Raw genomic sequence first — 11,419 nt, 5'->3', positions numbered from 1 at the left:
ACCCAGGAGCTGAGCAGTTCGTTCCCATGCCTCAGTTTTTTCACCTTTAAAATGGGATAATGATAATATCTTGCTTCTAAGATTGTTACAGGATCATATGAATTACATGCAGGGGAATTAGGACTTTCAATAAGTCGTTTGTGTTAGCTCTTGTTATTGTGGCCAGGAGAGGAGGGTTTTTAGTAGAAAAAAATGAGGACAATATTCCCGCCTAACAAACATCAAATCCGGATAATTTTGCAGATGAGTTTTATCACATTTTCAAGGAACATATCATTTTAATTAATCTTCCGTAAAAATTTAGAGAATAAGAATAAAGAAGCAACCTAGTCTATAAGCCCTGTATAACACTGGAACCAAAACTAAGCAAGGATCATACCAAAAGAATAATAACAGTCTAATACACCAATGTATAAAAAAAGAACAGTTTGAGGTTAGCCCAAAAATAAAACTTCAGAATATCCTTAAGTAAATTCATCACATTAGCTGGGTAAAGGAGAAAAAAAAAAAAAAACACAAAAAAAACCCACAGTGGCCTCAATAGATATAGAAAAGAACCATTTGTTAAAGTTCAATACTCATTCCTGATTTTTAAAAAATATATATGTATAAGAGAAAAATGTTTAGATTATAGCAAATATTGTTATGGGGAACATTATGAGTGTTTGCTTTAAGTCAGGAAAAAAAAGACAAAAATGACGTACTTTCACTTCTTTGAAATATTATACTGAAAGCCTGGCCAAGAGAGAAAGAAAAAAAAAATATAATGTATTAAGATTGAAAGGAATAAACAGAGCTTCTATTATATACATATTATTTTATAGCACATGCAGTGTTAAAATAATAAGATTGACAAAATGACTAGATACAATATCAATATATAAAAATTGGTTGCATTTTGCCCCGATTAAAAATACCATTTACACTATCAACAAAAACCCCAACATATTCTAAAATGTATATAATACAATTTGGAAGACCTATATGAAGAATATTATGAAATTTTAAAGTAGTGTTCATAGATTATTTAAATAGAGTGATGTAATCCTGTCACTTCTCCATAAAAATGATCTATAGATTCAATTAAATTGGAAACAAAATCTCAAGAGAGTTTTAAAAAACAGAAATAAAGTTGTCTCTATTGGGACAAGTATAGGTTGGCAACAAGTAAGAAGCTTGATAATATCAAGTATTGGTATGAATATAGATCAAGTGAAATTTTATATTTTAGTGTATCCACTTAGAAAAAAAAAAAATCCACCCTTTAACAGTTGTATTCCTAGATGGATAATTGGAGAAACTCTTGCACATAAGCCCTGGGAGACAGATACAAAAATGTACATAACAGCTCAGTTTGTAATACTAAAAACAAACAAAAACCAAAATACTAAAATCAAACTACCTGAATATAAGGAAGAGAAGTGATAAATAAACTGAAATATACTCACATAATGGAATATTTTTCAGTAACGACAATAAAGCAAATTATTAAGTCTTAGAAATGTAATGAGGAGAGAAAAAAACCAAGTCACTGAAAGTGACATAAAGTATCATGCCATTTTTATGAATCCCCCCCCAAAATATAAACTAACTTTCTGTGCAGGGATAGTGCTAAAACCGTAAAAAGCAAGGGAATCATACTAAAAAATTCAGGATAGTGTTTACTTCTGGGTGAGAGATAAAAATAAGATATACAGAAGGAATAGACAAGATATATGTGGTGGTATCTAGTTTATTCTTATGTTTTATAGCTTGTATATGCTTGCCCATGGTTCTTCATCTGTATCAAATATTTCTTCTTTAAAATAATGAATAAAAATTAAACAAAAGAATGAGGTTGTGTGTGAATAATGCTTGCTGCAAATGAGAGAGGGTCTATATTCTAGAACAATTAAAATCATATCACGTAACTTATTTTTCCTATGCTGTTGACCCATGATGTTCTCCCTCTCTTCAAAACTCTTAAAGCATTTATCATAGTTCTATCCACTCAGCAGGCAACCAGTGAATATTAATTGATGGCAATTATGACATTTATGCTTATGTTAAGTTTCATTGTATTCTTTAGGCTGATGATACTTGAACAATTTAACTATCCTGGGGAGGCTGAATTGCAATGAGCCACACTTTTTCAGTCCGTGTCAATACAAGTTCCATGATTAATTACACATAAAGGAGAACTTGCTTTTAGTTCAATAAATTACACATCTGACCTTTTTATTAGAGTCCATATATTTTTAAATTAAGCACCTTTAAACTAGGAATTACAATGTGCTTTATGAATATTAACTCATTGGTTCCCATAAAATTTCAAGAAGGGTTGTTAAAATTACTATCCTAACATAACTTTAAAGATACTCATTTTTATAAATATGTAAAATGGAGGGAAATTAGCGATCAGTTGTCTCAAGAGTGTTTTCGAGTATTTTTTTAAATGCATTATTAATCCTTGCAAATGCTTAGTTTGTACTCAGTTAAACAAAGCAGTGTTAACATTTCTTGACAAGGAAATCTGATATGATTTTATTATAAGAAAATTTAGGAAACACCATTACAGATTTCTTCAAACTCAAAAATAAAATACTGAAATAATTACCTCTATAGCAAAAAGGTGATACACTCCTAAGCTAATTGCCAACATTTTCTTCCTAGGAGTCATACATCCATACCTCGTGTTTAAAAGCATGTGCTTTGTATTCAGAAAGCCTGGGTTTCAGTCTCACTTTTGCTACTTACAAATTCTGTGGTCTTGGGTAGCTAACTGAGTCTTGGTTTTAGTGGGGAATATAAAGATCAGCTTCCTAGTTCTGCATTAGTCTCATAGTTTTGCTATGATCATTAAATGAGATAATACATATCAAGCACACTTCTTGCATGTAGCAATTTTCAATAAATGGGAGCAATTTGCAATCATTATTTCATAATAGACCGGCAAATACTACTGGAGAATTCTTCCAGCTGGCCTTCTGTTGATAATAGATTTGACTAATAAGGAAATGAGAAGTAATTTTAGATATAAAATCTATCCTTCTGGAATGAAATGAAAGTTATCTCAATTGTATTTAGGACCAAAGCTAGACAAAATTGTGAAATAGGCAAATTGGGTCTCTATTTTAACTTTACTTTCACTTTTTCCATTCTTTTGATTTGTACCCTTGACTAGGTCCCTTGCTTCTAGTCCTCTCCCAAACATCAACTACCTTTCTCTACATTTGGCACATTATTACAACATGCAATAATGTACATAGCATGCATTCTTATATTAGCTAATGATAGCTGAGCCTATGCAAGGATGTTTAAGCTTTTGTATCAAGACACAAGGGAGTGAATCACTTAGGGTGAAATTATAGGGCTAGCTAGATCAGTGAAGGATAGATTCTCACTTTGAGCTGCCCGTTCTATTTCTATTTCCTGACTTTGATGAGGTAACTTGGGTATATATATCTATACCTAGGTTTGACTCTTGGATTCTCTTGACCATTTGGTAAAGCTGTCAAAGTTATTTTTTTGCAAATGCAAATATAACTGAATATGTTTGGAGCTGTGTTCAGTTCCATTGGCCCCCAATTTTTCTTTTCCTATTTCTTCTTAGAGTGTTAATAAAACTGTACCAGCTCTCAGCATCAGATCTTCTCAAAGTAACATGCAAAGACTGAAAGGAAATGTCTGTCTTTGTGTGTCCATTTTTGTGTTTCTCCTAAACTTTTCTAGAACCCTGCTGCCTATAGATTCTCCCTTAATGTTGTCTAGAATTGCTTCATGCAGTCATTCCTAAAGTGATGCTGTTCAGATGAATGGAAGTATTCCTTTCAGCTTGGGCAGAGGTGAGGCTGGCTACCACTCGGGGGAGCCTTTTCTGTCCTGGCACCTGTTTATCTCTGTGTCACCTGGCCTGGGCAGGATTCTCTTAGGATTTTTTACAGATTGAGGCACTTAGTTCACATTTCCATCATGGCATGTTAAACATATTTTTATTATGCCATGTCTACACTGTATTCAAATTGAGTATTAACGGTCTCGTCAATACAGTGTGAGCTCCTGAGAACCTGGGCTGTGTCTTTCTCATCTCTGCACCCCCAGAGAAGTTCTTCATGTCTAATGAAGTGAATGGAAGACAGAGGGATGGAATATTTCCCTTGACCAAGGCATGTTTCTATTCTGGAATTTTGTCATTTATCAGAGTTTTTTACACATATTTATCTTTAGAGCTCTTCTTGAACACATGTCGCCTTAAAATAACTCTTCCTGAATGTCAACTGCTATTAATAAGAACAATGAAATGAAACAAAACAGAATTAGTAGAAAATTCCCTGCTGTTTAAGCATTTGGATCTTGAATTTAGACTTGTATTTATTTCTAAAATTCTTGAGTAGAAACAGTGAACAGGCAGTGGGGCGAATCAGTACTTCCCACAAAATCAGCCAAGTGCTCTGAAAAAATGTAGGTGTACAAATGCCGAGTGAAAAATGCAAGCAATTACTGACTAAGTCAGTTAAACTTCCTTCCTCCCTAGCTCTTACCTGACGTATTCTGCTAACTGCGTGTAGCAGTTTTCACTTCTTCATCGTTTAAGCGATAGTTTAATTTCAAAATATTAAAATCATTAATGAAATGCTTACCAGTTTTGTAGTCATATTTTTAAACTTGCTAACTCCCTTTGCCATATATACTATAGTTCAAACGTTTCCTCTTTAATCACTATCTAGCTCCTGATAAATTGCTGTGATAAACGTGCTTGGTCTGGGGGGAAGAAGCGACTATTCGTTTTGCTAATGTACCTCCCATCTGTCATCTTCACTCCTTAAATACTTTGTCAGAGGACAGAATATAAACCGTGCAGAGTAGGTCTATGAAGTATGTTTTTGTTTTCAGGGTCACTATCTATGATGTAATTTGGAATACTAGAATGATTAGATCAGTCTTTCTTTTCTTTTCGATCACCACCAAAGAATAAGCTGGCTAACTATAGAAATGTCAACTTTCATATTCCCTGACAAAATGAACACCATTTCCAGGATTTATTTTAGGCCCAGATTGCAAGGGTGGGGACTGATTCTTAGTGCCCGTTTATGTACCGTTCAGTACTTCTTGGTGGTTGATAAGCATTACTTATTTTCTATGGACTTAGGAAAAGTGCATTTGCAGTAGGAAAAACTGTCAGAGGAAATGTGGGTGGTACCCTGTTAATTCAATTAATCTAAGACTGAGTATATAAAGGAAGGAAACAGATACCAACTTTTGAAAAAGGAATCTACAGTTCCTAGCACGGTGCTCAGAAATAACACACATTCAAGTACATTTTTAATAAGTGAATGTTGAGAAATGAATGGTATAAAATTTTTTTTTTCAAAAGAAAACTTTGCTCAGCATATTGAAAAATATTTGGCAGGAAAATTCAAAAAAGGATATCTTTGTTAACACAATATATTGTCTTTCAATCTTTCTTTTTATCTAATGATGCAGCCAAAGGAAAAGATCTAAATAAGATGTCATGTGAGTTTAGAAACAGGAGCTCAGGAAATCATCTTAAATATTTTCAGTAAAGTACACATTTATAGTACTTAATCTAGGAAATGGTAAAAAAGTCAGGATGGAAGTACTTAAAAATTATTTAAAGGTTGACTGTGACTAAAGAAATGGAAATACATGTCTATTGAAATATACATGTAAGGGTATTTTTGTTTTTATATCCCACTGAGAAATTTCTGTTTAGGCCCGATTCTACCCAGTCAGAAGTTTGAATGGTTGATAAGCCACATTCCTGAGGCTTTGAGGTATGTTTTATACTATATAGACTGCCGGTTTTGAAAGTGGGACATCGGGGCGCCTGGGTGGCTCAGTCGTTAAGCGCCTGCCTTCGGCTCAGGGTGTGATCCCAGCATTCTGGGATCGAGCCCCGCATCGGGCTCCTCTGCTGGGAGCCTGCTTCTTTCTCTCCCACTCCCCCTGCTTTTCTCTCTCGCTGTCTCTCTCTCTCTCAAATAAATAAATAAAATCTTAAAAAGAAAAAAAAGAAAGTGGGACATCAATACTTGTACAATGAGTCATTTTAGGAGGTGAAAACAGGGACTAATCAGACCTGACAAAAATTTAGCCAAAACAAACAAACAAACAAAAGAATTAAGAGCCCTTTTGAAACACGATTTTACATAATATAACATCATTAATTATCAATCACTCCCAACATATAGGTACTCTGAACCATAGCAATAAGGAAGCAGTAAAATATTATTCATTGCATCTTTGTTTTGTCTTTTCAAGTCTACCTTTATGTATGTTTATATTATATTTAAGAGAGTAATCCTGCATGGTATTATATATAAATATACATTTTGGGGGAATACTAAAAATGTAATGGATATGTGACTCTAATGATAGAATTTTGGAGGCAACCGATAGACCATAGAGGTTTGATGGAGCTTTAAGACCTGGGAGGGTTTAAGAAGAGATATCAGTGAGCCCCAAAACTTCCTGAAATTGTATGCAAATCTACGTGCATGTGCTGACCTGTATGTTTCTAAAGAAAGCCTGCAGAGCTGTCATGACATTATCATGGAAAACAGTGACTCATTTTCACTTAAAAACAGCCTCATGTTATCAATCCCTTATAGATTCAGACTGAAAAATATTTAAATATACTGGAAACAAATATTTGGTATATATTAAAATGTTCAAGTAAATTTTTAATAAATTGAATTTATTGCAAAATAAATAAGGCCCCTTAGAGTGATATGGGTTGCAAAAATATATAATTATACCAATTGGCTGAAATGCATCAAATAACAGGTGTGACAACTGATAGCTAAAATGATATTTAATAGAAATTATATGGCAAAATTTCATTTTTTCTTTTCCATTTAGTCATCAAAAATATGTGATAGACAGTATAAAATGAAAACAGATGAAATGAATTTCCACATGGGTTCTGCCAACTTTCATCTCCTCAGTGAGTCCTGAGGAAGTCCAGAATCCATTCCCGCGAGTGTGACTAGAATCGGCAGAATCTGTGAATTACTTCTTCATTCTGCCAACTGACAGACTGCTCAGTGAGCAGAAATAGGAGGCAATGGAACACAAGTTTGCTTATTAGGGTATCAGGCTGACTTTCCTTCCCCACCGTCCCCCCTTCCGTTTTCCCTCCTTGTCTTCTTGCAGGTCTTCCTCCCTCCATTCCTCTAGGTTCACTTTGAAATTTAAAACGTTATAATGCTCTCAAAAGCTATTATCCTGATATTTTATTTTCATAAATTGTGTAAAAAAAAGGAGATATTAAAATGCAATACATATGCTCACTATGTTGCGAGTTAAAAGACAATTTCACTTTGCTAAAATAAGGAATGGAGCCACCCAGGGGTAAGTTTTAAAGTTGTACTAGAAACATTTAGTTTTTAGCAGAACGTAGTCTTTCCTCAGTCTATATGCTAATAACCTTTGGCAGTTATATACTGTTATTTCCTGTCACTCAGACCAAAAGAAGAAATCTACAAGTTAACATAACCTTCCTATCTAATTGAGTTTATTGGAAGAAGCATATAGGTTTCACTGTGTCTTAATTTGTGGTACCCATTCAGCTACCTGCATTTCATTCTAAGATATTATTTTTCACAGGAAATCAGTACTAGGGATGAAAGAAAATTTTCAAGAGTTAGCATTCAAATATTTTCAACATACAAATGGCACACAAACTCTATCACTGTATTTCAAATTTTATAAACTGCAGCAAAACTGATGACCTACTATAGAACATGGAAATTCAGGACTAGAGCTATAGATCATGTTCCTAAAATATTTATTTACAATGCATCTTAAAGCAACCCTAAGAAATGATTACTTTTTTGAATCAAAGAAATATTAATATAAGATATCTAAAAACAATTGGTATTAATAGTATTAATAGCATGCATACCTTTCTAGTAAGTGAACTAGTTGGCTTTGTAATAAAATATAAATATGATTAAACTTGATTCTAATCAACTCTAGATGTTTTATAATTAGAATATGATGTTTTTACTCATATTTGAACCCAGAGAAAAATGAACTCTTTTAAATATTATAATAATTATATATATTTTGTGGTTCTTATATACCGTTTAAAATGCAAGTATAACTTGCTAAAGACAGGTGCCTATCGCTTAAAAACTTAAATAATCATTTCCCCGCTATTTGCTAAAAATATTTAATGAAGAATAAACAAGCATGGTTAGTTTCCTTGCTTTTACATATTAATATAGAGAAGAGAACATTTCAGTCTTCCTATGTTTTAATCTATCCCTTAACTCATGGGAATCAAAACGCTCTATGATCAATGATTTTTTTTTTTCATTTTTGAGAGAATGTTTTATGAGAATCCTGAAAGACTCATTCTCTTTGGATGAAAAACTGGATTCTAGCCCCAGTTGAGCATTTTATGTCTGTCCATGGCACATTTAGCATTAGTTTTCTTACCTGTAAAATGGGATAATAAAGTCTGTCCTGGATCCCTCATAGCCCTCATAGCTTTTTTTTTTTCTTCACTGGGGGGAGGTGTTTGATGGTGGAGAGGATCATTTGAGAAAATGGATATGGAGTAATGTTTGATTTAAAAAGTACAATTTACCATTTGTATTGTTATATTATTAGTGATTTATAAAACTGTTGATTTCTGATTCTGGCAGTTAATATGGAAATTTATTGGTAGGTAGCAATTTGGGGACCTAAAATGCAATCCATATATTGTACTTGACAAACTGAGTCCATGATTTGTTGAGTGACTAGACTTAAAATTATTTATTTCACTCACTTTATTACGAGGTATCAACTTTATTAATTCATTATTTTATTATTATCAAAAGATTTCCCTTAAGATTCAATTCTCTGATAAATCTAGACATTTTATCTGGCTTATGCAGGGTGGTTTAACAACCAGAAATGCATTAAGGTTGGATAAAAATGTATCTGGTTAAATTGGCCAAAAAAATGTTAACCATCACCATCAGCATGGTAATCCATTATATTCATATAAAGCTTTATTTGGCAGTGTGCTTTACATTTATAACTTCAGTCAATCATTACAAAAATAGTACAAGATAGAAATTTTGAAGAGTGTCAATGCTTTGTCCGAACATCCTTCATCCAGCAAAAAAAAAATTTATGTTAAATTTACAGCTCTCCAACAACATAAACAATCAGAAGCTAAGTAGTTTTAAAGCAAATTAATTTAAAATGTTGAAACATTATTTTATAGGCACACTGTAATATAATTAAAATATGTCTAATTCCTGCCCAGAATCCGATAGTGTCTGGTCTAACTTAATTTCCTGGAACGAAGTTGTTCTTAGTTCCTACCTATTCTCAGTTCCATCATGCCATGTTGGACCCTACAGTCAGCATTATGGGTAGTTTCTATGAAAATTTTGGCACAGACATGACATTATAAAAATGAAGATACTGTTTGACCCCACAGGAACTTAATTTTGGAAAAAGCTGGGAACTTGACACTTTCTGCTTTTATTCCTTTATTAAATTTTATACGAATATCATCCTATCAAATAGCCTTGGCAGATTTCTCTACTGTTGCATTTGAATGATGTTTTATGAAGTGTTAGCTCTAGAGCAAGTGAAGTGTTGTTACGGGAATTATATTGGTTTTTCCTGTGATTTATTAGAACAACTGAAAAATTCTGCCGCCCTCTTTAAGGTACACAGCGTTTGTGGATTTTTGCTACCAGGAATGGTTTTGGCTGTGTAATAAGAGATATACAGTTGTTCTCCTCTATCCATGGGGGAAAGTGCCAAACAAATGACAGGTATGACACTAAATAAATATTCACAGCATTTGAATCCTAAATGATTTATTTTTGAGTAGCAATCAAGTTATGTTGTCAAAAGAAATGTCATTCTGCAATGATGAATTCTTAATCTTTGAGTCTTTCTAAATCCCTTCCCTTTCAACCTGAATTTTAACTTAAAGAGATTTTTGAATGCGAATAAAAATGTGTTCAAATGCATTATCAGGGTCTACGTTTTATACATGATTGTCTGAGCATAAGCTGTTTTCAGAGATCAAAATGATGGTGGAAAATAATTTTCTCTTTTCTATAGCATAGCAAAGTAAAAATAAGATTATTTGTTATGATACCAGCAGTGTAACCTCATAACATTACATTATATTTAATTGCTTTGCTCAGCTGTGAATAAGTTTTGGGGCTATGTATAAAATAATTGCTTAATTAATTCTTTAAACAAAAACCACTATCTTTTTATAAAAACTGCCCATTCTGTGTGATTTTACATGAATTTTTAAAAAAGATTTAATTTATTTGAGATAGAGTGAGCGAGTGAGAGAGCATGAGTGGGGGGCAGACGCAGAGGGAGAAGCAGGCTCTCCACTGAGCAGGGAGCCCTACGTGGGGCTTGATCCCAGGACCCTGAGATCACGACCTGAGCCAAAGGCAGACACTCAATCGACTGTGCCACCCATGTGCCCCCTTTTTACGTGAATTTTATCACTACTCATTTCATTAAAAAAAACTATTTGAGATAGTGGACATTTTAAAAATGGGATAAAATAATTTTATGAGGAACTATTTCATGTTTACCTGTTGGAAGAACCAGATATATTTATGACAATAATTAGGGGGTTTGCTTTAGCCAATTTTCACAGTGTAGCAGTAAAGACAAATACTATTTTTTTTATCATTTGCCTAGGTTAAAGACTACGTTTTTGTTTTGTTTTGCTTTTATGATACTTAGCTTCTTATCAGCTACTGAAGAATGGAACAGAAAACATTTTTAGAGTAGCGTAAAATTTAGGTGTTCTTTATTAAAACACACTGTTACTCAAAGTTTCATTACTTTCAAAAGAAACTAACACAATCTATTTTTGTAGAGATTTCTGTAGAGATTACAATCTCTGAGTGAGCAAGAAAATGTTGCATATGGCTGTGTCTTAAATGGGAAACTCTCTTGTTGTGGAGATGTTTCTAAAAAAGAGCCACAGCTTGCATTTAGAAGTCTCTCAGCCACAGCTGAGGATATTTTCAGAAATATATCATTCTTACAGTTCTGAGAAAGCGTTGTTACTAGTTCTTTAGAAGAGCTACCATCCCAACTCTAAATGGAATTAAACTCGTCAAACTATTCATGTAGAACACATGCGCACACACACAATTTAAAAACTTCAAATGCTGGTCATCATCAAAAACTATGTTCGGGAAAAACTATTGTTGGGTTATACAAAAACTCCTGATCTTTTTTCTGGAATAAAGTCTGGAAAGATAGGAACAATCTGATAATTTTAAAACATTTTGAGAAGCAGCAAGGGCAGACTATGTCAAAACTTTTGTTAGAGTTTATAGCAAGAACAAGGACAGATGGTGTAATTTACTATATAATTATAATAACTTATGCTTGTATATTCCATTATGGTTTTCCTGCTTTG

Source organism: Ursus maritimus, unplaced genomic scaffold (genome assembly GCF_017311325.1).
Source record: "Ursus maritimus isolate PB19 unplaced genomic scaffold, ASM1731132v1 scaffold_12, whole genome shotgun sequence".
Taxonomy (NCBI): Eukaryota; Metazoa; Chordata; class Mammalia; order Carnivora; family Ursidae; genus Ursus; species Ursus maritimus.
The sequence above is the reverse complement of the archived record's forward strand: the minus strand, read 5'-3'. Positions refer to the sequence as shown.